The sequence below is a fragment of the Ictidomys tridecemlineatus genome, chromosome 8 (assembly GCF_052094955.1).
Source record: "Ictidomys tridecemlineatus isolate mIctTri1 chromosome 8, mIctTri1.hap1, whole genome shotgun sequence".
Taxonomy (NCBI): Eukaryota; Metazoa; Chordata; class Mammalia; order Rodentia; family Sciuridae; genus Ictidomys; species Ictidomys tridecemlineatus.
The window spans coordinates 1,158,993-1,183,925 of NC_135484.1; the positions used below are offsets into that span (position 1 = coordinate 1,158,993).

Genomic DNA, 24,933 nt, shown 5'->3' on the forward strand with positions numbered 1-24,933 from the left:
CAGAGGGTGAGGCAAGTCCAGCTCACGGAGAGTCCGCCAGGCGGGGCCTCTGCTTGGGCACCAGGAACCGGGACGAGAGGCACGGAAGGCAGAAGGCCACCGAGACCAGAGCAGACGTCAGTGGCACGGAAATAAGCAAAGAAGTGGGGAATTCATGACACTGGGACCCACTCAGGCCAACATGTTGGATGACTGCCGTGAGGCAGAAAGGATCCCCCAGGAGGGACACCACCGGGTCCCCAGGAGGGACAATATCAGGTCCCCAGGAGCGACCCACCAGGTCCCCAGTAGAGACTATACCAGGTCCCCAGGAGCGACCCACCAGGTCCCCAGGAGGGACACGAGCAGGTCCCCAGTAGAGACAATACCAGGTCCCCAGGAGCGACCCACCAGGTCCCCAGGAGGGACACGAGCAGGTCCCCAGTAGAGACAATACCAGGTCCCCAGGAGGGACACCACCAAGTCCCAAGGAGGGACAATACCAGGTCCCCAGGAGCGACCCACCAGGTCCCCAGTAGAGACAATACCAGGTCCCCAGGAGTGACCCACCAGGTCCCCAGGAGGGACACGAGCAGGTCCCCAGTAGAGACAATACCAGGTCCCCAGGAGGGACACCACCAAGTCCCAAGGAGGGACAATATCAGGTCCCCAGGAGCGACCCACCAGGTCCCCAGTAGAGACAATACCAGGTCCCCAGGAGTGACCCACCAGGTCCCCAGGAGGGACACGAGCAGGTCCCCAGTAGAGACAATACCAGGTCCCCAGGAGGGACACCACCGGGTCCCCAGGAGTGACCCACCGGGTCCCCAGGAGCGACACCACCAGGTCCCCAGGAGTGACCCACCAGGTCCCCAGGAGCGACACCACCAGGTCCCCAGAAGGGACACCACTGGGTCCCCAGTAGAGACAATACCAGGTCCCCAGGAGCAACCCATCAGGTCCCCAGTAGAGACAATACTAGGTCCCCAGGTGGGACACCACCGGGTCCCCAGGAGTGAACCACCAAGTCCCCAGGAGTGACACCACCAGGTCCCCAGGAGGGACACCACCAGGTCCCCAGGAGCGACACCAGCGGGTCCCCAGGAGCGACACCACCGGGTCCCCAGGAATGGAGGATCCATGAACAAGCTGAAGTTGCACCTAAACCTTCCTTGGAAGAACATGCCAGGCAGATGGCATCCCTGGGGAAGGCAGCCGGGCAGGAGGGGAGAGACGCTCCCGGGAGGCCAGAGGAGCAGGCCGACTCCCCAGGCGCCCCAGGCCAGCATGGCCCTGAAGCCAAAGCCACCGCAGGAAGGAGCTGCAGGTGTCACTAAGATGCCAGCAGGAGGCCTACAGTCTCCCGACAAGACGTGAGGAGAAGAGGGGCCCATGGGGTCCACCAGGAGGGAAGCCTGTTTCCCAGGGCTCCAGGCAGCGCCTTGGGAATGGGATCTGGAAAGGAGACCCATCTGATCATCTTCAGGGCAGGCAGAGAGCGCGGGACAGCAGCTAGCGTCCATCGCCTCCTCACACACACAGGCTAGGCCAGGGAAACAGAACCTCCTCTGTTGGATATAGGCATCCATCTGAGGCCCAGCTGATGATCTTCAAGGGCCATGCTGACCACTGTCCTAGGCTCCGGAGGGAAAGGGGCGGGTCCTCGTCCCGTTCACACAGCTGCAGGGAGAGCCTGGCCCCTGCTCAAGGTGAGGAGGAGGATGGCTTGACTTGCCAATGGACGTTACCTCCAGAAAATCCTACAGGCCTCAGGGATGTGATTGTAGCAGATAATGAGCATGGAACTGTTGAGGGATTTAGGTAAAGATAAAGAAATTGGGTAAAAACTTACATACTAGCAATGAAAATTAGACGCTGAAACTGGGCATGCGATGACATCTACTTAGTATGATCACTGTGACACAATGCAGAGTGGCTCTGTCAGCAGACTGGAAAGACCTGCTCACTTAGAATTTAAATCCTGAGAAATGAGCAAAGATCTATTGAGTGGGAAACCTTGCAGAGCCCTGGCTCTGAGGTCTCCGTGTGGTCGGGAGGTGGCTTCTCCCTGCGTCATCATCCAGGGTCAGCACAGTCTCCACCAAGTGCCACCGGGCATTGGTTGTCCCAGGAATTGGAAGAGGGCTTTAAGTTCCCTTGGAATTTCAAAGTGTCTGGCTTAGCAGAACAAGTTTCAAGAGGGACGGCCAAAGGGGAGCATTAGGGTTCGGATGTGAGGTGTCCCCAAAAGCTCATCTGTAAGTGCAAGAAGGTTCAGAGGTTGGGTGAGGACAGCCTCAATCCCATCACTGCACTGACTCCCTGATGGGATTAGCTGAAGGTGGGCAGGTGGGGCTGGGGGAGGTGGCTCACTGGGGCTGGGCCTCTGGGCATGCATTTGTCCCTGTCCTCTCTCTGCTTCCTGGTGTCCTGTCTCCAGCTGTCCTCCACCACACTCTTCTTCCATGATGTCCTGCCTCACCCAGCACTGAGGAAGGGAGCTGGACTTCTGTGGACACCTCTGAAACTGTGAGCCCCCAATACACTTTTCCTCCTCTAAAATTGTCCTTGTAGGGTCTTGTGGTTACAGCAGCCAAAGGCTGACCACAACAGGGAGAGTCACACGTGGATTTCACAGCTCTCTGAGAAGGTGAGACAGGGTCACCTTGACCCTGGGTGTGCGAACTGATCTCTAGAACCAAAGGCATGGCCCAGCGGAGACTCCCAACTTGGCCCAACCACTGCTCCACAGAGAGGAAGTGGAGCTCAGTGTAGAGAGCGTTGGTGCTGGACAGCCGAAACCTTAGGTAAAGATGGTAAGTACCACCCATACCTCGTACTGCCTAAAGATTGAGATAAAATGGATCACAGATGGGATGCAAGATACAATTCTGGTAGAAGTCACAGGGAAACTCTGTGCACCGGAGCTAGGCCCAGACGCTCTGAACACAGCAGCATCAGCACGACCCAACTCCAAATGAAGAACACATTGTCGTCAGAAAGCACCGACTTGCAGAACTAAAAATAAAAGCCTCAGGCAGAGAGAAAGCATCGGTGAATCTTGTCTCTGAAAAAAAGGCTTATGCTTCAAATATAAAAGAATTCCCAAAAGTCCATAATAATAAAACAAGCAAACCCTGAAATAGTCTAAATACGAACAAAGGATTTGACCAGACTCATCACCATGGAAGACACATGGATGGCCATGTGTCCACTTAAATGTGCTCAGATCCTTGGCTACTCAGGAAATGCAAGCTGCGACTATGGCCTGGTCCTCTGCACATCATCTGCTGGACAGCTGACCTCAGAAGACCAGCCAGGCGCTGGGGGAAGTGCAGGGGAGGTCATGTAGCATTCAGACTTGACCCAAGCAGGGTCAGCATGCACAGGGCTCTGCCCAAGCACAGAACTGGACTGGACAGCTCCTGCCTTACACCCCGAGGGTAGGAGCCCAAAGCCACAAAGAGGCAGAGAGTCCCTCCGTGGCCTGGCCCCTGGCCCCTGAGGTGCAGTGTCTTTTGGGAAGAGACTGCTTTCTTTAAGTAATAAAAATGTCATGGCTGACCTTGAGCGTAACTTCCCACTGTACTCCACACAGGCCTTTCAGCAGCCTGGGCGAGGGGCGGCCCAGCAGAGGGATTCAGAAGCCCACTGGCTGGCTCCTGGGAGCTGGGCTGGGTTAACAGTTCCTCCAGGCCAGCACGGGAGAGCACATTCAGATTTATGGCCCGTCTACATGGTAGCCTCAGATGGAAACCAGATGTGCCTACGATTTCTTGCACAAGTTGCAGGTAAGTTATTTAAAATCTCATTTTTCTAAGCCGTCTTCATTTTAAAAGGAGAGTTCTCTGGGAAGTACTTCACATGGTATTTACCAAGGATCCACAGCGAGCCAGACCCCAGACTAAGAGTTTGGCTACATTAATTAATCATTATAACGAGGCGGAAAGTTTTGAAATTTTGCCTGTATTTCATAAAAAAAGGAGTCCGGGGGCCAGAGAGTTGGAGTGACTTGTCAGAGATTCAAGAGTGAATCAGATTGAAGCGAGGGTTTTGATGGGGCCAGGCTCTCTCCACACCCTCCGGTGGCTATTTTAGGCTTAGTGAAAAGAGGTCTGGAAAGTTCATTTGCCCATTTGGAGGTGAATTTGATGCATTTCCATTACTGTAAGTGGTAGGGAAAATCCTGACAGGGAAACGGGCTCGGGGAGCCGGGAGCCGGGGCGGGGACCCCAGGGGCCTTCAGCTGGCTTCCTCCCGGTCCCTGGCAGGTGCTCCCCCAGCCTGGCATGCATCTGGGTATTGAAATTTGTCTCCTTGTACTTAGTTAGTAAATATCACCACCCATCCCTTCCAAAATGGTGCCAGAACTTGTGCCTTTTTAAGCATGATCAGAAATGGATCTCACTAATTAAGGACTTGTGTTTTTCCCATCAGTAAATTTATCATAAATAGTGTCTCTCAAATCCTCAGTTTGTTTCTCCTGGTAGGCAAGGCTGGGCTTCAGCAGCTGAGCTTTTAAAAGAGATTTGTTTATGGAAAGGTTTTTCCCATAAAAATGTTGTATGCGACTCCTTCTCAGAATAAGTAACTCAAAAATGTTCTTTAAAAGTACTTTAAAGGTTCCATAAATGCAGTTAGTTAGCCTTGTGCCTTGGGCCAAGGCAGTTTTGAAATATTAAAAGAAAAGACCACATATTGCATGACTCCTTTTCCAGGAAGTGCCCAGACTGTGCAAACCCACAGAGACACAAACAGATTTGTTGCCACGGGGCTGTCTTGGGGAGGCTGTGCGCAGTGGGTTGTGACGGCCAAGAAGCTGGGCTCCTCTGGGGACGGCACAAAGACCTGGGCTTGCAGGTGCAGGAAGTGCCCTCCATAAAGATTTCAAAATGCTAACTCCCCTCACCTAGGTGCATATGTGTGATTTTAGTATTTAAGTAGTTAGTATTTTGGTACCAGGAATTGAACCCAAGGGCACTTGACCACTGAGCCACATCCCCAGACTTTTTGATTTTTCATTTTTGAGATGGCATCTCTCTAAGTTGCTTAGGACCTCACTAAATTGCTGAGGCTAGTTTTGAACTTGTGATCCTCCTGCCTCAGCCTCCCAAATCACAGGATGATAGGCATGCACTATCACATCCTGCAATAGTTTTAGATATACTGGGATTTCTTCAATGAATTCTGTTAAGTTCACGGATATTTGGGTTTTGTGTGAGTTTGGGTTAATCTTCTGAAATTTTTTTTCCAGTTTTTATCCTAGCTTCAAAAGGCATGAATTCTGACTTTGAAGCTTCTTGGTGACCTTGGGTGACTTGTAGGATTTCTCAGTGGCTTGTATTTTCCATCCACTGAGAGTGCTGCAGCTGCACAGTTGTCCGGAGCCAGGTCCTATTTTGCTTCCTGTTTTGCTCTTCGGCACGAGATACTCTGGCTATTTTGTGCTCTGAGATGAATCCCACTCTCTTCCTCCAGGTCTGTGAAGAGTGTCACTGTGTGTTGATGGCAGTGCATCTGTGGGTTGCTTTGGGTATTGTGGACCTTTGGACAATATGAATCCTGCCAATCCACGAACATGGGACGTCTAGTTTTTGTTCTCTTCAGGTACCTTCAACAATGTTTTATAGTTTTTATTATAGAGATCTTTCACCTCTTTGTTTAAATTTATTACTAGTTTTTTTCAAATCTATAATAAATGGAATTTCTTTCTAGCTAACTTTTTCAGAAAATTCAAAATTAATCAGAAATACCACTGATTTTTTAATACGCTGATTTTGTATCTTACAACTTGGCTGAATTCGTGTATTAGTTCTAATAACCTTTTGATGGATTCATTGATCTTGTCAAATAGATAACACAGAAAGTATTGGAATAAGCCAGGCACTGAAAGACCAATGTCACAGGATCTCGTCACTGGGGATCTAGAGAAGCTGAGAGTGGAACAGGAATTGCCAGAGGCCAGGAAGGGTGGGGAGAGACTGGTCAGCAGTACAGTGGGGGGCAAGTGCTGGAGTCCTGCTGCACAGCAGGTGGATGTGGACGTGACAGTGCACTGCATATGTCAAATCTGAAGAGACAGACATGCTTACCCAGAACTGAACATTACACAATGTCTGTGTGTGTCAAAATAGCACACAGTACCCATAGACACACATGATTTTGTGTGACAATTTTTTTTACAAATTCAGAAATCATTCTACTCCTTCTTTTCTTACCACCCACATATTTCAGTGCATACCCACCCACATGACTAACAATTTCTTCCTGGAAAAGACTTCAGAAAAACAGAAAAGAAATGCTGTTTTACATACAGATGTGTATGTTATGAGAACCAATCAATTAAAGAAGACAGTGAGCACTGTGTATTGTGGCTTCTTAAGAAACTTCAGATACCAGTGTCTTCAAGTGTCTCCAGGAAGGCTGGGGCCGTAGAGATTCATGTCGCTGCTACAGAAGAGAAGTGAAGAGAGACTCACTCTCTGCCCTAAAATAACCTGAATCGGTGACTTTACAGGGTTAAGTGTCGGTTATCGACTCACCCAGGACCACTCGTTTGTCGATCAGGCAAAGCCAAGTGTGTGAAGGGACCGCAGCAGGACAACCTCCACTCGGCATCTCAGTTACCTGGGTCAGAAGCAGGATGAAACTGTAGGTCAGCGAGACACCCTCAATATGAAGATTGATTGGAACTGGGAAAGGCTCAGAGTGTCACGGTCAAGTGTGTGGACACAGAGAAGTCAAGGTGGAAGTGCGTCATCATGGAGCTCTTCCACTCGGCAGCTGGACATTTGCTCAGGTCACCGACACGTGGATCCGAGAGAAGTCTGACAGACTGTGGCTCTGGGCAAACTGGTTTACGGAGTTTTCTTGAGCCAAACGCTAAAGTTACATCTAAAATGTCACTTTAAGGTGAGTACAACACCCGGGAAACCAACTCACCCTCACGAGGCACTGCAACCCGGAGCCTGCCAGCATCTAAAGAAAGTAGGAACAAAACTCAGAGTCTCTTTGGCTATTGGCACTAGAACGAGCCGAGAATGTTGAAACCAGGAATCAGGTTGAAAACGCGAGGTGACGGGGAGACAAGGTCAGGCCAGGAACATGTCGCCAGCTCAGTCAGGAGGCTGAGAGCCTTCAACACCCCAGAACCCACGCCAGCAAGGAGTTAAGACTCAGGAAAACGGGCAGCGGAGGCATTTGGATGAGGCCACGGGATCTTTAGATCCGGTCACGCCACGTTCCGGGGGTTTGGGTGGAAGCTGCCGACGCCTCCCATGGGTCCTTCGTCTGAAGCACGCTGTCCTGTTGCTGTAAGTGGTCTCCCCCAGGACTCCTCTCCTGCCGGGGTGTGACTCACAACCCTGCTGGACATTTCCTCATGATGATGATGCAGGTGCCCCTGGGGTCTGATTTAGCTGCCAGGCTGGGGGTCCTGGGCAGTGCCTCGGGTCCTTCAGCAGGTTTAGGCGTTTTTTTATCATTTTCTTAAATGACAGCATTTTGAGGTTGGGGTCCAGCAGAAGTGTCCTAGGGGGATCTGGGGCGAGGCAGGTTGTCCCTACTGGCTGTGAGACTGTTATAAGGCATGAACACCCTGAAGCGATTTGCTCCATGTGGCTGGAAACTGCGGGGACAGATACCTTACATAACAGTGACATCGGTGACAGTTCTCTCTCACGAGAGTTTGTGGCAGCCAGAATGGGGACTCGGGCTGGCGAGAGGGAACTGTCCTCACTGAGGCCACCCGGGATGGCAGGCGACCCAGTGGCTGGAGCTTCGTGGTGCAGTGAAGTCAGCCTCGAAGGTGAGTGGTGCCCAGCCTCTGGCGACAGCCACCAGACTGCAGACGGCGCCCGTCCCTTGTTCCGGCACTGGGAACGAGCACGATCCTGTTCAGTTACATTTTCTTTCTGTTTTTTATTTGTCTGTTTGTTTCTGTAGCCGTGAATCTCTGACCACTAACAGTGCCTGGGAAAATCCAACAGTGAGCAGGACGCAGTGGACACTCACTGTACGTGTGGTTAGCTGGACGACAGAGGGGCTGGGGGCCAGCTGCGCTTCCATCTGCTGCCTTCTGCAGCTCAGCATGAACCTGCTGCAGCACCCGCTCCTGCAAGGGCAGCGAGGGTCCGCATCCAGGCCGAGAGAGGCCACTCCTGCTGTGCAGAGCAAGTCCTGTGAAGCGCTGCGCGAGGTTCCACCTGGGTCCTCGGGCACCCCGGCCCGTCACAGGCGGCCTGCAGTTCACCACCAGATTCTGCACAGCACTCCGGATACCAAAGCCAGACCAGCAGACAGATTCACGGTCAGGCAGGACACGTGTCACCGTCCTCGTCCCATCTCACCATCCCTGGATTCCTGGGTCTTTCTTACCCTCTGGTGGTCCTGAGGCTCAGCACCAGGACAGGACGGTGCCGCTGGGCCTCCCACGTGGCCCGTGGGGACCCGTGGCTGGCTCCTCTCCCTGCCGAGCCGCTCTCGCTGTGTGAAAGCACCACGGTTCCTGGGTCCCTCCGTGCTGAAGGGTGTCGGGCTGTCTGTGGCGAGAGGCGGTGGGGAAAGCGGTGGTGGCTCTGCGGAGGCCTGTGGTGGGTGGCAGGAGCTCTCCGTCTACTCGGGAGCACGTGGGGAGTGTGTCCTGGCCTCGGGGAGAAGCTGACACGTGCCAACCAGGGGCAGTGCCCCCTGAGCCGAGGGTGACACGCCAGTCAGGACCCAGGGACACCCAGGAAGCACTGGGCCCGGTGACATGCAGGTGGCTCCTGCAGCGCCCGGCCATCTTGTCTCTGGTTCCCAGAAGACTCTGCAGGACTCCAGATCTCGGTTGTAGGGACAGTCCCTCTGTGACCAGGCTCGGGTGGGTCTACAGGCCCCTCTCCTGCCCGTGCAGGAGTCTGGACGCCTGCCCTTCTGCGTGGGGGCTACGATTCCTGGAGGGTCCCCACCTGCCCGGCGAGCAGGTGTAGCAGCGTTCCTGGGGCCTGTGAACCCCGCTGCTTCCACACCAGGATTTATGAGGCTCTTTCTCCGTGAAAACGCCTGCCCTTGGCAGTTCCCTTGTCCACCGAGATGTGAGTCCGTTCTGTGGCCCATGTGTCCACTGTAACCGCGACACCACGCTGTATTTATTACTGTGGCTGAAGTTCAGTCTGGAAAATGGGTCACGTGAGCTACAGAAACTTGTGTTTCCAAAATGGATTTGGTTGGTCTTTGTTTTGTCCTTCCAGAATGATGGTGGCTGTTCTGATTCCTTCCCTTTCTACTAGAAGTTTAGACTCAGTTCCTTGATTTCTACCGGGAGACCTGCTGGGATTTGGAGGGGGGACACGTGGCCGGGGACAGCAGAGGCCTAGGAACCCTGAGCCCCGACTGTGCATGACTCCATTTCTTTAGGTTCTTTCTCCTTCTTACACAGATGCTCTGGGGCCTTGGTCACAGAAGTCCTGGACGCATTGGCTGTATTCTAGCTGATTATCCACTTGTTCCAGGGCCTTGAAAATGGTGTTTTAAATTCCAAGTGCTCCTTTCTGTGCAGAGACGTGTTTTGGTTTTTACATAAACTGTTTGATTTCTGCACAGAGGTATTTGTGATGGTGTTATTTGTTGTCAGTGTAACCAAAACACCTTCCAGGAACGATTCAGAGGAGGAAAGGTCACTGTGAGGACCTCAGAGGTCTCGGTTGGTGGATGGCTGACTCCACAGCGAGGCCCAGGGAGGCCACACATCATGGCAGATGGGCCTGTGGAGGGCAGAGGCCCGGCTCATGGCGCCTGGACACAGAAAGGGAAAGGCCAGGGGCAAGGTATGATCCCCAGGGCACACCAAGTGACCTGTTTCTCAACCCTGCCTCCCCAGCCTGAAGTCCCTCCCCCTCCCCGGAGCCCCACCCCCTCCCCAGAGCCCCTCCACCTCCCTGATGTCCCACCACCTCCCGGAAGTCCCACCACCTCCTGGAAGTCCCACCACCTCCCTGATGTCCCACCACCTCCCGGAAGTCCCACCCTTCCCGGAAGTCCCACCCCTCCCAGCCAGGCCATTCCAGTTAGGTACCCTCCACTGAGTTGGTCCACAGATGAGGCCCGGCTCCAGGTCCCACCATCTCATCAAAGTCTCACCTCTGTGCATTGCTACCTGGAGGCCAAACTTGTGCACCTGGGCTTTTGGGGAACCTTCTAGATCTGAACAGTACTGCAGCCTCACAGATTTGGGATGCTTCTCATTTTCTGATATAAGCTTTTAATATTCTAAATCCCCTCTAGCTTTTGAGTTACCTTACAGAATTTTATGCTCTTTTTAAATTTTGATTTAGTTAAAAATATTTTTAATTTATCAAAAGTTCTTACTTTCTTTTTTGGTTGTTAGTCTTTTTAAAAGTATAAAAAATGTTTCTCTTTGGTAGAGACTTCCACAAATATCAGTATTTCCTGGTTAATAGTCTTTATAGAAAAAAGTAAAAGAAATAATTAATGATCTTCTGTTTGTCAAAGTTTTCCTAATGGAAATACAAAAAATTATACAATTATGAATGAAAACATAAAAATGATACCCTTTGCTTTCCAAAGTCCCAATTAAAATGATTTCATAAACTAGAGGGAAATATTTGCAAATCAAATACCTGATAAATGACTTTTTTCTTAGTAAATAAATAACTTACAATGCAATGATAGGAACATGGACCGAGAGATGCTCCAACCAGGAGAGACGGTGGGCCACTGCACAGAGTGCTCGTTACCAGGCCCAGGGAAGGCAGGCGAGGCCAAGGGCATGAGCCAGGTGTGCTGCTGCCCACGCTGTGAAACGTGACCACACAAGTGTTGGCAAGGACGGACGGCAGCTCAAACGCTTGCACACTTCTCAAAAACAGTTTGACAAGCTTATAAAATATTAAACACACCTGCCATGTGACCTGGTTAATCTACTCCCAGAAGAAGATACCTGTAGCACAAGTATTTAGATTATATTATCAATTTTTATTTATAATAACCAGAAAGTAAAAATCCAAATGTCCATCAAGAGGGAAACAATATCCTCCTACAGAGGAGTACTAGGCAGCCATACAAACTGATCTAAATGTCTGCAAGAGGTAAGTGGATAAAGAAACTGTATGATTCTCATGCAATGGAATACTCTGCAGTGAAAAATGAAACAAAATCATTGCATGAATTAAAAGAAGCCAGACAGAAGCCAAGAAAGAGCATGTACTAAAAGACCACTTACATAAAATTCTAGAAAATTAAAGCTACTGTGAAAGAAATCAGGTTGGTGCTTGCTAATTGAAGGGATGACTGGGTTGATGGAAGTGTGTCTCCATGTGGGTGTTAGATACATGCATATCGTATATATATTTGTCTATATAATGCGTAAATATAAATCAAGAATTCTCTAGACCATGCTTCAAACATGTGCGATTTATTTTTCAGACGCGATGCAGACATTCCCAGTTCAGTGAAGTCCTGCCTCAGAGCTGCAGGAGACGTCGAGGTGGTTTCTTCCAGCTGAAGGCAGCAGGCGGAGTCTGAGTGTGTGGAGAGCCAGGCCCCCGAGCTCCCGCCAGCCGGGCAGACCCCACAAGCCAGCCTCGGCCCCTCCTTGGGACCAGAGGCTTCTTGCCAAGGCCGCCTGGCCGTGAACCGCGGCTCCGACCCTCTGAGCTACCTAGTGTGCAACCTGGGCAGGCAGGCTTTCCTGCCCCTGTGGTCGGCCTCCGCTCTCAGCAGGGAGGTGCAGCTGAGAGTCTGGCCTGACGGACAGCGAGGCCTGGCCCAGCGCAGCTCCTGGGGTGGAGGTAAGTGGTGCAGAGCTGCTCCATGGACTCAGGTGTGAGGAGGGAAGGACAGGGCAGGTGAGAGGGAGAGGGATGGGCCTGGACAGGGCCTGCGGGCCAGGCAGGTGAGGCCACCCACAGCCCTGGGCCCAGGGCAGGAGGACAGGCCTGGAGAGGGACACAGAGGATGGGGGCCTGGGCAGGGCTTGCAGACAGCCTGTGCCCAGGAGGAGGGCAGGGTCAGTGGCTCTGTCCTCACACCTGGCACCTGCGGCTTGCAGGTGAGCTGGGCTCCTTCTTCTCTTCAGCCCTGCTTGGCCTGGGCACTGCTACCCGGGGGACGCTCCACTAGGGAGCCCAGGCTGCCCCGGGGCTGGCACGCGAAGTGCCCTGGTGGAGGCCCATGCCTAGAGAGGTGGGCGGGGCACGGAGCTAAGGGGCCTCCGACGTGTGTGGACCGACCCCCATCTGCACCCACCAGGCCAGGCCCCAGGCCCCCGCTGCTCTGCAGCAGCAGGAGATCCTGCCTCAGGAGGACCTGTGACACGGAGGAGGGCGGAGGAGGGCCAGGGCGCGCCAACAGCAGTCAGTGCGGAGCCTGGGCCCTGGCACCACGCGTCCCCAGACTGAGAAGCTCCAGCCTCGGTCATGGGAACGGAAGTCCAAGCAGCAAAACAAAGTTGCGTAACCAGACGACAAAGCCAGGAGCCAAGCCGCAGATGTGGAGGGAGGGCGGCCCAGCAGCCGGGTGTCCCCAGCTCCCGCCCTGGGGTGGCTCAGAATGTGTCGCACAGGACGCAGGACGCCAGTGCCCAGGGATGGCTGGGCCACTGTGACAGAGAGTTAACGGTCGTAGTTCAGGTTTGTCAAATGCGGGCTGGTCCTGGACCCGGGCTGCAGGAGTCAGGGCCTCAGCGCACGGCGGTCAGTCTCTGTGACTTAGGGAAACACCCCTGGCCGGGTGCTGGGGATGCGCACCTCCCTCCCGCCCGGGGCTCCAGTGAATGCCTCTCTGCGGTGACGCGAAGGAGCACCTGAGTTTCAAGTTGACAAAACTTTACGGTGTGGAGTGACTTCTCCTAATAGTGTCCGACTCTCCAGCTGCCGGGCCCTGGGCAGTCCAGCTGCCCTCCTGCTGGTGCTGTCTCCTTGCCCCCAAGGTGAAAGGCAGCCCGCCAACAGCAGGTCACTGCACCCGTGAGGAACGGCGCGGAGGCCGGGGCTTCCTGTCAGGTCTGCAGCGCAGCTTCCTCAGGCTCCGGCCCCTCCACGGGCTCTTGCCTTCCCTGTTCCCTGTAAACACGGGAGTGAGTGAGCGCGGGGAGCGGGAGGCCGCGTCGCGGCTTCTGTCAGGAGGAGGAGAGGTGGGAAGTGAAGCAGGCAGTGGGCAGGGGTCCTTCCGTCCAGAGAGGAGGGGTGCCGGCTCCTTCAGAACCTCCCTCCGCTGCCCTGCCCCAACCGGTTGCTAAGCTGACCTGCCCCAGGGACTGTCCCCCCTCCAGGGCGTTCATTACGCCCCTTCCTGCCAGGCCACTCCAGCTTGGCCCTCCTGTGGCCATCCCACTGGGCATGGCCTGGGCCTGGTCAGGAGGGAGAGGGATGGGGAAGAGGCAGGAGGACGAAGGAGACCCAGGACTATGAAAGGGGCAGAGGACACCCGGCTCTGGACACCAGGACACCAGCTCTGGCCCTCCCCCCGGGGGGAGGCTGGGACCCTTTTTAAACCAGCTTCACCTCCTTGCCTTGGCGCCTGTGGCGCCACGCACGTCGGGAGCAGGACTCGCCACCGATAACTGGTGGTCTCCAAAGTCTGGGCAGGGGGCTTCAGAACCTGGAGGGCACTCCAGGCACAGGACACACCCCAGGGCTGGGCCATGGGAGCCTGGGCCTGACTCTGAGAGCTGCGGTTCCTTGCCAGCCCACTAGGGGGCCTGTGGCCTCTGGAGGAACAGCCCCTGCTGACCTTGGCCAAGGAGGACCAAGGAGGACCAAGGAGGACGAGGACGACGGCCACTTCAGCTGCCCCATCCTGTGGACAGGCTGCAGGAGGGTCCGCCTTGGGGACACACAGGCTGGGGGAGCTGGACGTCCACGGGCTGCAGGACAGGAGCAGGCTCTGACATCACCACAGAGAGGCCACTGGGCGGCCGAGGCGCAGAGCCTTGTCCCCGTGCATGGGTCACCTGGGGCAATGGGGGCCAGGGAAGACCCGGTCAGGTAGTGTCCCTGAGCAGCGGCCAGGTCATCGTGGTGGACGCTGGAGGAAGGCCGACCAGAGCAGGGTTTCGGGCGGCTCCAGGGCCTGGGCCAGGAGGGCGGGGCTCTCTGGGAGCTCCCCTCCCCTGGGCAGCACCCACTGCGGGGGCGGGTGGCTGGGGTCTGCCTACCGCACCGGGCCCGAGGGCAGACGCGTGTTTCCCAGGCGAGCACCTGCCGTGGGAGCTGGTCAGGGAGAGGGTGGGTCTCTGTGCTGAGGCTGAAGTGAGGAAGGGGCACAGGGCCCGGGGGACAGGAGGGGCTGGCTCTGGGGTCCAGGGTGAGAGGAAACCGAGCTCCTAGCCTGGGCGCACTCCATCCGCGTGCAGGAGTCGGGGTCTCCCTCCTGTCCACTCTGTCCTCTTCACTGTCCATCCAGTGTCCTGTAAGGGTGGAGCTAGAACAGGACACCTGTTCTCTACAAGGTGGCCGGCTGCCTCTCCCTGACCCTCCCAGTGAGAAGCCTGGACTCTGAGGCTGGAACAGCCCCAGGAGCAGCACGGAGCCTCTGGGTGGGGACGGTCAGGTCACGGCTGGGTCCACGGCTGACAGCACAGCAGCACAATTGACCCAGAGGCCTGGACTCTCCCCTCCCCAGAGGGCTCAGGGTCTGAGGGTCACCATGGTGGGACAACTAGCGTCCTTCTTGAGCCATGGAAGGAGCTCTGTGCACCAGGTCTGAGAAACCCCCAGGGACAGAGGCAAGGGAAGGACGGCTTGTGTGAGGAAGGACACTGAAGGCATGTCCAGGCCAGGGGACGCGTTCCCCGCTGTCCAGCAGGGGCTCCAACGCAGCTCTCACAGGAAGAAGGGCATCAGTCATATTCTCTTGAGATCAATGGAAACATGGAAAATCCCAGCAAGAACAAAGAAGTCGTAGAGACGACTCAAGTACAGGGGCCAAAAACACTCTCCGGATGTGCTCCGCGGAGAACTGACATGGACATGACAGAGGACAGTCTGTGACCTCAGGAGGTTAATAGCACCCACCCAGCCCACGGCCAGAGAAAAGGACCCAGGAAAACGCGCAGAATTCCAGGAACCCAAGGGCGGCCCCAGGAGTCAACCTGCTTGCCACGGCGTCCAGGGAGGGGTGCAGAGACGCGGCCCAGCCTGGGGCCGGCCAGGAGACTGAGCCGGCTCCAGCACACCCCTGGACCACATCCTGTTACGTGCAGATGCGAGGCGTCCCCAGAGGCTCAGGTGGGAGGGACGCAGGAAGGTTCAGAGGAGAGACGACTGGGCTAGGGGAGCCCTCACCTGGTCAGTGCGCCCGTCCCCTGACAGGGAGGAACGGGGGTGACCGTGGGCAGGGGCTGTGCTGCAGGAGGTGGCCCGGGGTGTGCCGTGGTTCACATCTTGTCCTTGTTGAGAAGAGCCCCCTCCGATTCCTGGTGCCCTGACCCGCTGCTTCCCTCGGCCTCACTCTTCTGCACGATGTGGGCCACTCAGGTCCCAGACGAGAGGCCATCGACGGAGTGAGACCTCTGAAACCTGAGCCCAAATCAACTCCCTCCTTAAAATTGTTCCCGTCAGGTCTGTTGGTTGAGGCTTGAAAAAGCTGCCCCGACCACGTCTCCAGCAACAGGATGGAGGAAGGACCACAGGGAGGGTAGGGACAGAAGTGCCATCGAGACTCGTGTCCTCTCAGGCTCTTTGAATCATGTTTGATTATTATAACCCAAACCCACTGCCCCTGATAATCAATGGATCTTGTTTAACCGGAGGGAAGACAAAGGGACCAGGAAGTGAGATTTTACTCCAAGTGCGATGTTGTTGGTGCAGCAGACTGTGATAAGCCATCGGTTGCAATATCAAAAAGAGCCACCCTGAAAATGACAAACAGAAATACCATCAATGAATCAAGACGGAATCCCGAAATGATGTTGAAATATCACAAAGGAGGAGGAGATGATGAAGAGGACTGAGAAACAGAGGAAACAAACAGAAACCAAACAGTGAAATGGCAGAGATGAGCACTAATGTTAAATAGTACACTAAATGTAAGTGGTCTAGATGTGCCAATCAAAAGTCACAGACTGCCGAGTGAATAAAGAAAATCCTCCCAGCTACAGACACTTGAGGGAAACTCACTTCAAACTCAGGGGCACAGTAAGCTTGAAAGTAGGATGAAGCAAGATACAGTGTGCAGCACTGAATTTTTTTAAAAAAGAGGCAGCTGATAACTACAAAGTAGAACTAAGAGCAATAATAATAATAATAATAATAATAATAATAATAATGCTGAGCAAAGAGGGACATTACATGTAGGGTGGAAGGATCAATCCACTTGGAAATGCTAGTGACCCCAAGTGTGTTGCACCAAGCAACAGAGCTCAAAACATGGGTCAAGACCTGAGAGGGCCGCAAGGAGAAATGGGCAAGTCCCAGAATGGTCCTGGAACTGACGGAACCAGCGTCGACCGCAGCCAGGACCTACCAGTCTGAGCATCAAGGTGGACCAGCAATATCTGGTGGACAGAGCAGAACATTCACAGAGTGGGCACTTTGACAAGTGTCCACGTGACTGCCGCAAGGAAAATCTCACTCATATCTGTGTCGCAGAACCAACCTTAACCAGAAGGAGAAGAATGCAGGAGGAAACACCAATTTGTGCTCAGGAACCCACGAGCAATCGGTGACCGTAAGCCCAGGGAAGTCCGCAGCGACGTAGCCCTGCCCAGGTCTGAAGTCAAGATCAGTGTGCAGAACACACGTAGGAGGGAGGGAGGGAGGATTTCGAAGTGTGTGGAGTCCAGCTCAAGAGGGGCAGGAGAGGGAGTGGGGTGACCCTGCACCCTTCATGGGTGATCTCAGTTGCTACCTGAAGAGGTCAGGAAAGCAGAACAGACTCAGTAAGTAGATCAGAGGGAATTCTCAAGAGCAGAAATCAAGGACCTGGGGATAGAAAGTGAAAAGAAAATGCTTCTTAGAGAATCAGGTAAAGGAACAGACTCTAGTAAGACTGACCCGAGGGAGGGAGGAGGGAGGGAGGGAGGAAGAGAGGCCGCAGTCTGCAGGGTCAGGAGTACATAAGGAGGGTCCCTGAGGACCTCCAGGGGCCAAGAGGGAAACAGGAGGACCCACCGATTTAGGCTCAAGGATTCGACGACTTAGAGGAATGACCAGTTCCTTAAGAGCCAGGCACACAGACCCCACCTGATGACCAGTGACGGGCAGCTGTGCAGACGTTGCACTGACCTGTGCCCAGGTCCCCAACTCCATCTCCAGGCTGCGACTTCACTGGGGGACTGACAGGCGTGTAAAGGGTCAGCACCGAGCTCACGCGGTCTCTGCTGATCGTCAAAGAGGGACACCCTGACCCTCCGAGTCAGGCCGGATCATCCTGAAAGGCCTCTGTGACTTCAGCCTTGTCCGCGGGGCCCTGGACCTGGGCCTCGGGACCTTTGCACCTGTTCTTGTGCTCCTTCTCTTCCGCCACTGGGCCACCTGGGCCTCAGGACCTTTGCACCTGTTCTTGTGCTCCTTCTCTTCCGCCACTGGGCCTGTGGGTCAGTGCCCCGGGGCCTTCCCCAGGAGCTGCCCCGGCTCCCGTCCTGGGCCATGGGTGGCTCATGGCCCACACTCTGGGCACCCCTCCCCTTCCCTTCCCTCTGCAGACCTTCGGTCCCCTTCTGGGGTGTGTCCTTCACTGACCTCCCACTGGTGGTGGCATGGTTCCCTGCACCCGCAGCGCCTCGGTACGTTCTTGTCTTCGGGCCTGGTATTGCCCGGCTCCGCCGTCCCCAGGTGGGGCCTCCATCTCCGGCCCTTTGAGAGGTCACTCCCGCCTCGTCCACGGCCTCTCTTTGCAGAACTCGGCAGTCACTTACTGCTTCAGCTGTCGCTGGCCCGCAGAGGACGCAGGGTCAGGAGAGGGGACGCCAGAGCTGGGTGTGGAAGGGTCTGTAGCCCTTTGGGCAGCCAGGAGGAGCCCACCTGCTGGGCCTGTGCAGACCAGCTGGGGGCCCCACGTGGCGGAGGCTGTGGCAGGAGCCACACGCTCCATGGCTCCCTGGGACCTGCGAGAGGCCTGCCAGGTGCGGTCCGCAGAGGGCTCCTTGCTGGGCCAGGGTGGCAGCACCGTGCAGGCAGCCAGAGCTGAGGAGGGGCAGCTGGCAGAACCTGGCGCCCGCTCTGCCCACGTCAGCCGAGGCAGCTCCCGCGTCTGCTAAGCCTCACACCCGCAGCCGCCAGGCACCCGGAAGAAAAGGGCCCCTTCAGAAGCCAGGAGGGGGGGGGGCGTGGTGACAGTGCTGTGCCCCCCACCTCCCGGGCTCACCTGCAGACAAGGGTCGCCCCTGCACGGGGGCTGAGACTGCTGGCTCCATGGTGACCTGGTCCCAGGGGAGAGGGAAGGGAAGAGGAGGGAAGGCTGAGAATGGAGGCCAGGTAGGGCAAGCCTCCCTCTTGTGCCCCCCCACAGCCTCGTGCTCTGTGACCAGGCTCTCAGCACTTCCAGAGGCACCAGGGCACACATCCAGCTCTGGGGGCGACCGCCTCGGGAAGGGGAGAGGCTGCATGCTGAGACCCGCGGCCGCAGCTCTGGGACTGGGCGGGCGCTGCAGGCCCAGCTGGAGCTGTGGCCTGGGACCGCGGTGTGTGGCGGGTCCCTGTGCTTTTTGACATGGATTCCTTACTAAACAGAAACGCAGGTCTCACTCCAGGCAGGGTAGTGGCCAGCCTTGGTAGCTGGACATTTTCAAAGCCAGTTTTTAATGGAAAATCTTGAGCTTTTCCTATAAAATGGGTGAAACCTTGAATCCATGAAGATCTGTTCACAGCCAGACAAGTAGGTGAGCAGCGGATAGAGACGTCCTGGCAAAGCTGGGCTGGAGGAGCAGGGCCCGGGGCCGGCCGTGGGCCTGGTGCTGCTGCCGTCGGCAGGCCTCACCAGCACCAGAGCCTCAAGGTCAGAGCCTCAAGGTCAAGTGCCCCGGAAGAGTGGCCAGCCCAAGACCCCGAGCCCAGCAAGCACAGTCCTCCCGGCCAGGCTGGGTCTCCACCGCTCTCTCAGGAGACTGTCCAACAGGGTGAGTGGTGGGAATGTCCACTCAGGGAGTGTGTCAAGGCCCGTGGACGCCAGGCCGTGGACTCTCCAGAAGGACGGTTGGGCTCCTGGTTGTGGACAGGAGAGTGGAGGGGTACAGCTGTCCTGGTGATGGGCCTCTTCTAGAATTAGCAGTAGCGTCCATTTCTCAGCAGGGTGCACCTGTGGGACTCCAGGGGGCAGAGCACTCCAGGGGGTGACTCGGCCCTGTGACGCTGGGCACAGGTCTGTGACAGCCGCCCAAGCTGCCTGCTGACCATATCTGGGCGGAGATGAGACACGGCCATTTCAGGGGACTGTGTTGGAAGGGCAGGTCCTCCCCTCAGGGGCCCTCACCGCCGGCAGCGGAGCCCGCCCTGCCTGGCCCTCCATCTCAGCACAAACCCAGCCGGGGCTTCCCTTTCCCCCAGTCAGCCCGGGTCCACCGAGGCACAGGGGACAGGGTGTGAGGTTTCATGCCGTGGCCTCAGAGCCTGGGGACAGATGGGATCCAGATGGATCCTGAGGGCTCCATTTTAGAAACAGACTTTTAACACAGGGGCTTGAAATTCCGTTTAATTTGTGGGCGTGAAGGACCTCAGCTGGTTTTCTTTTAGGAAAGATTCATTGCGTAGCAGAAAGGAAATCGGCACATGAGTCACCTGGACCTGGGGACCGGAGGAGGGTGGCCTTGATTGGCCCTCCGCTGGGCAACTCCGCCTGATGTTCAGTTCTGCTCCGGGCGCGTCAAAAGGAACTCAGTCAGCCCAACAGAGGCACTTCTCACGCTCCAAACAGATGTTCCGCGTTGCTCAGTCCGCAAACCCCAACCAGAACTCTTCAAGTGGCCTCGGCTCAGACTGAGGTGGTGTGCAAATTCAGATCCTGCTGCATTTCAAACCGGAGTTTTAAATGGAAAGAGAACGTCAGGCCCCAGAATGTTTCAAGTGTGAACAAACCTGTAAGGACATGTGCAGTATCGTGTCACTGGTGGCGTTTATCTTAATCAAGTCACTTCATCGCAGCAGCCGGCGGTGCTCCTTCAGGGTCTCAGCACTTAGACCAAGGCCAAAGCTGCAGAAAGAGACCCCCGAGGTCCCGGAAGTGCTGAGCCCAGGCCACCAGACCCGCTGCGGGGAGCCTCCTGGGCGCCCGGGTGTGGGGGTACTGCTGGGCGCACACCTGCCATCCACAGTGAGCAAAGCAGAGCCTCCCGGCCTTCCACATGGGGCTCCCTGGGAACGAGAAGGCAAGAGACAGGGGCCCTGGGAGCCCAGGAGGAGCCCAGCTCTGGAGATGAGATTTCCAGGAACAGGCCCCATTCCTCCCCAGCTCGCAGGCCCCGAGTCATGCTTGATGGTTTCCGTTACAGGAATTTTCTGAGGGAAAATTTTCCACATCTTTTAAGATTCTTGGAAGACGGATGCTGATGTTAGTTACATGGAATGAACCCATTTATCAACCGAGGTGTCAGAGGATGGATAAAGACTCCTTAAGCATGTTAGAAATGTAAGCACATAAATACTGTGAGAAAAATTGAAAAAATACACAGAAAAATTGAAGTAGGTAATTCCCAAAACCAAGAGCTTCAAAAACAGAATCGGTGCATGTGAAGCTCCCGTACAGATCTGAACACACATGCAGGTGTTCACACATGCACAGTTCACAGAGAACTGAAAAGGAAAAGGCTTTACACAGAGAACCAGCCAACATCTCTGACCTACTTGAGTTAAAGAAAATAGTGGATATGGTAGCCACGCCTGTAATCCCAGCAGCTGGGGAGGCTGAGGTGGGAGAATTGCAAGTTTGAGGCCGGCAGCCTCAGCAACTTAGCAAGGCACTAGGCAGCTTCGCAAGATGTTGTCTCAAAATAACTAACTCTGGGTTCCATTCCCAGTAGCAGAGAGAGAGAGGTTTCTTTCTTCTCTCTCTCTCTCTCTCTCTCTCTCTCTCTCTCTCTCTCTCTCTCTCTCCACCACCATTGCTTTACTTCTCTTCGTGCCCATCACCCGAGTGGCCCCCTTTGCTGTTTGGAGTGTGTCCTCTGGTCCTACTGAGGCTGGGTGAAGCGCTCTTTCTTTCTTTCTTTCTTTACTGTGTACATTTTTGCACTATTAAAGATTCACTGAACACCGTGCTGGATTATTGCTTTGAACATTTGAAAACAAAAGCTAACTAGACACCGTTGCTGCCCTCAGGAAAGTCCCGTCTGATACAAGGAGGCGGCGTAGAAATAAAAGGTGACTTAGCGCAGGCGGTGGGGGTGGGGATTGGGGTCGAGGTCCAGCGGCTCCGGAGGGGGCTGGAGAGCGTCTGGGTGCAGCAGGAGGAGCACCCAGGAGTGTCAGGCGCAGGATTCAGCCTGCGGCAGGTGTGGCAGACGGCTGGGACCCAGGGGTGCCCGGTGGGGCAGCTCAGGGACCTGGCTCCAGGGACATTGCCATCATGCCACCCTGTGCTTGGGGGCAGCCTGCGGGACTTCTGGCAGGTAGATCCGTGGGGTCTGCGTGGGCACGTGAGTTCCAGTTTGAGGAGGTCATCTGGGCTGCGACCTTGCTGCACTCAGTGCTTGCTCTGGGTGTTGCTGAGGTCCTCGTCAGACGACACTGGCGCGTGAGTGACTTGGGGTGAAGCAGACCGCTCTCCCCAGTGAGGCTGGACCTCATGCAAGCCGTCCAGGATTAGAGCGGACCCCGGCTCCCAGGGAGAGGGGAATTCTGCCGCCACCCCACCCTGAGCTTCTCCGTCTGCTGGGCCGGGATGTCCATCCACCCCCGCCCTGCAGAATTCAGACCTTCCAATGTCCAGGTCACCGCAATCACATCAGCTGGTTTCTGAAAATGAGGCTTCCTCTTCCTCCCTCCCCATGTGCAGGGACGGAGAGGTCCTGCTGCACCCATGCCCAGTGCCAACCACCTGAGAGCCCGTCCCGTGTCCAGGCTGGGGGAAGCACCTCTGCGTGACCAGGGCTTCTATGATCCTGCCAGTCCTGTGCTTGGGCAGGGGCAGCTGTGACGGGGTGGGTGGTGGGGGCCTCCCCGTGTGACCAGGTCCACTGTGTCCATGTCCCCTGCGGGTCCTCTCTCCCTGGCACTCTGCCTCCGCCGACCCAGGACTGGGGAGGAGCAGACCCCCACCCTTCTCCCTCCCTCAGGTGAGTCACGCAGGGCAAGTCTGAACAGGAGAGACCAGATCCGCACTGGTCACAGTGGCCAGCTCTGCCTGGCCTCCTCAGCCGCAGCAGGCCCTGCTCCAGACTGAGTGGCCAAGGGGTCCACAGCTGGATGGCCCCTTCTGAGCAGCAGCTCAGGGCCTGATAGTGTCCAGTCTGCCTCTGGGATCCAGGGGCAGAAGCCCAGGCCTGCGCAGGACTCTGCACTCCTGGGGGAGAGTGTTCCTGGTGTCCACTGTCCCCTTGACTCTCGCTTCGGGAGTGAAGCAAAACTTTGTTCCTCGGTGGTCTCTGGAGAGGGGACTCAAACAAAGAGTGATGGGAGTTAGACACTGAGTGGTACCAGAAACCAGGGGCCCTCTGCTCTGGGCTCAGCGATGCCCAGAGGGCAGGGCTCCACGCACCCAGCACACAACCAGAGACCGCGGGGTCTCCTGGGGCCCGTTTCTGATCTCTGCAGAAGGCAGGATTTTATTCATCCTCTCTGACTCCAAGGCTTTCTTTCCAGTATCCTGGAACTCACGTGCCGTGCCCTCGTAAGAGCTGTCCCGTGTCACACTGGGCCGTCACCCCAGGAGCCTTGACTTCCTTCAGCACTGGGTGTCCTCCGGAAGCCGCTGGGTGCCGGCACCTGGGGTCAGCAACCTGAGGAGAGAGCGCCCAGGGACGAGCGCATCGCCGGGCCTCATTTCCGGGCTCTGCCTGTAACCGCGACCCAGGGCTCCGGGTTCCCTGTGCCTGGTTTCCCCGTGGGAGAGAGAAGAACGTGCAGCAGCCCAAGGTGTCCAGAGGAGGACACCCCTTGGCACATGGCACTGTCACTGTCACACATCATGTTCTTTCTAGAAGCCTCCTCTGGGTGGAGGGAGGTCCTTCTGCATCACATCTTCCAGCTTAAATTGCTTTTAGGACACAGCATTAATTAAAATTATATTAGAGGTAACACGAGAGGAAGTATTTATCAGGCCCAGAATATTTTAGGAATGTCTTCTGCTAACCATTAAATGAGCAAACTGCCCTACACCCACAAAAGCCTCGCAGACTAGAAAACGAGGAACGTTCCCCAAGTCGTTGAATCAATACTGAGGCCTTAGCCAAACAGATTGTACCATAGGAAGGAAAGTGAGGTGGAAGATACAAGCAGGAGGCGGAGTCTTACATTTAAAAAGTGGGCTGCCATTTTTGATGGATGCTATGAATACCTGTTCCAAGATGTAGATCAGACAAATGCCTAAAGAAAGACCGCAAAACTTAAAGTTCTTTGTTTGTTTGTTTAATGCACAATCATGGCCTTCATTTTCATATTTTTATCTCTGAACTTCTTAAATGCTCTGCAACCCAGCTTCGTAGTTGTCTTCTGACACGACAGTGGGGTCACTGTTGTGAGTGGATATTGGGTGCTCCCCACGGGCTGGTGGGTGACGGTGCAGGAAGTTCAGGGGTGACAGGATGAGGTCGTGAGAGCTGTGACCTCTGGTGGATGAGCGATTTGGAAAGGGTACTGCCCCGGCGGGGCTGGGGCTGAGGAGGAGGTCACGAGGGCTTAGGTTTTGTCCCGAGTCCTCTTCTGCTTCCAGGCTGCGGTCCTGCACCACGCCCTTCTGCCATGACGTTGTGTCCCCACTCAGGCGAGAGCTGGGGGCCAGCCTGCCGGGCACTGAGCCTCTGACGCTGTGACAACAGACTTTTCCTCCTCTCCGTTGTCCTTGTCACTTATTTTGGTCACAGCAAACTTTTTGGTCCCAGTAACTTTTTTGAAAATCACCTACGATTTGTGACGTAGACCCCTCTGTCTTCTGGGGGACGTGGGGGACAGGCCTCCTCCTGGCTTGGCTCGAGGAGGTCCTGGGGCTCCTGCTCTGCATGGGCTCCTCACTCCTGCCCCAGGAAGCACCAGGGCCTCGGTCCCACGCGTCTCTGGCAGGCAGGGCACCGAGAGCCGCTCACTCGGCCTCACCTGATGGAGCAGGGTGGGCGCAGGTCCCTGAGGGCCAGGGCAGCACCAGGAGGACAGCCCTAGGGAAGGACCGGCCTCGGGGGGCGCAGGAAGTGCCGCGGGGCTCTTGCCAGGGGCGCACGTTGGCACCCAGCTGGGCAGGAGGCTCCCTGCTCCTTACCATCGCTCTCTGGAGCACCCGGTTAGACCAGGAGTGTGAGGAGCAGATTCTGCAGCACTGTTCAGAGATCGAGAGGCCCTTCCCATAGGAGAGACCCCCTTTCCCATAGGAGAGACCCCTTTCCCGTAGGAGAGACCCCTTTCCGTAGGAGAGACCCCCCTTTCCGTAGGAGAGACCCCCTTTCCCGTAGGAGAGACCCTTTCTCGTAGGAGAGACCCCTTTCGGTAGGAGAGACCCCCTTTCCGTAGGAGAGACCCCCTTTCCATAGGAGAGACCCCCCTTTCCGTAGGAGAGACCCCCTTTCCCGTAGGAGAGACCTTTTTCCATAGGAGAGACTCCCCTTTCCGTGGGAGAGACCCCTTTCTGTAGGAGAGACCCCCTTTCCGTAGGAGAGACCCTTTCCCGTAGGAGAGACCCCCTTTCCGTAGGAGAGACCCCTTTCCGTAGGAGAGACCCTTTCTCGTAGGAGAGACCCCTTTCTCGTAGGAGAGACCCCTTTCCCGTGGGAGAGACCCCTTTCTCGTAGGAGAGACCCCTTTCCCGTGGGAGAGACCCTTTCTCGTAGGAGAGACCCCTTTCCGTGGGAGAGATCCCTTTCCGTGGGAGAGACCC

The 24,933-nt window shown here is 55.7% G+C and overlaps 1 long non-coding RNA gene across 3 annotated transcripts; it reads left to right on the plus strand.

The window, feature by feature from the left end:
• Nucleotides 1-363: 363 nt before the first annotated feature.
• LOC110597775 (uncharacterized) lies at nt 364-21,162 on the plus strand. Of its 3 annotated transcripts, none has more exons than XR_013424660.1 (4): nt 364-3,770; nt 5,458-5,586; nt 7,924-9,785; nt 11,404-21,162. It is a non-coding gene; the product is annotated as an uncharacterized LOC110597775 (long non-coding RNA). The 3 variants fall into 3 exon arrangements; XR_002483548.3 differs by lacking the exons at nt 364-3,770; nt 5,458-5,586 and adding an exon at nt 5,821-7,786 and having other exon boundaries at nt 11,404-11,768; nt 19,650-21,162; XR_005733115.2 differs by lacking the exons at nt 364-3,770; nt 5,458-5,586 and adding an exon at nt 5,821-7,786.
• The last annotated feature ends 3,771 nt before the right edge of the window (nt 21,163-24,933 follow it).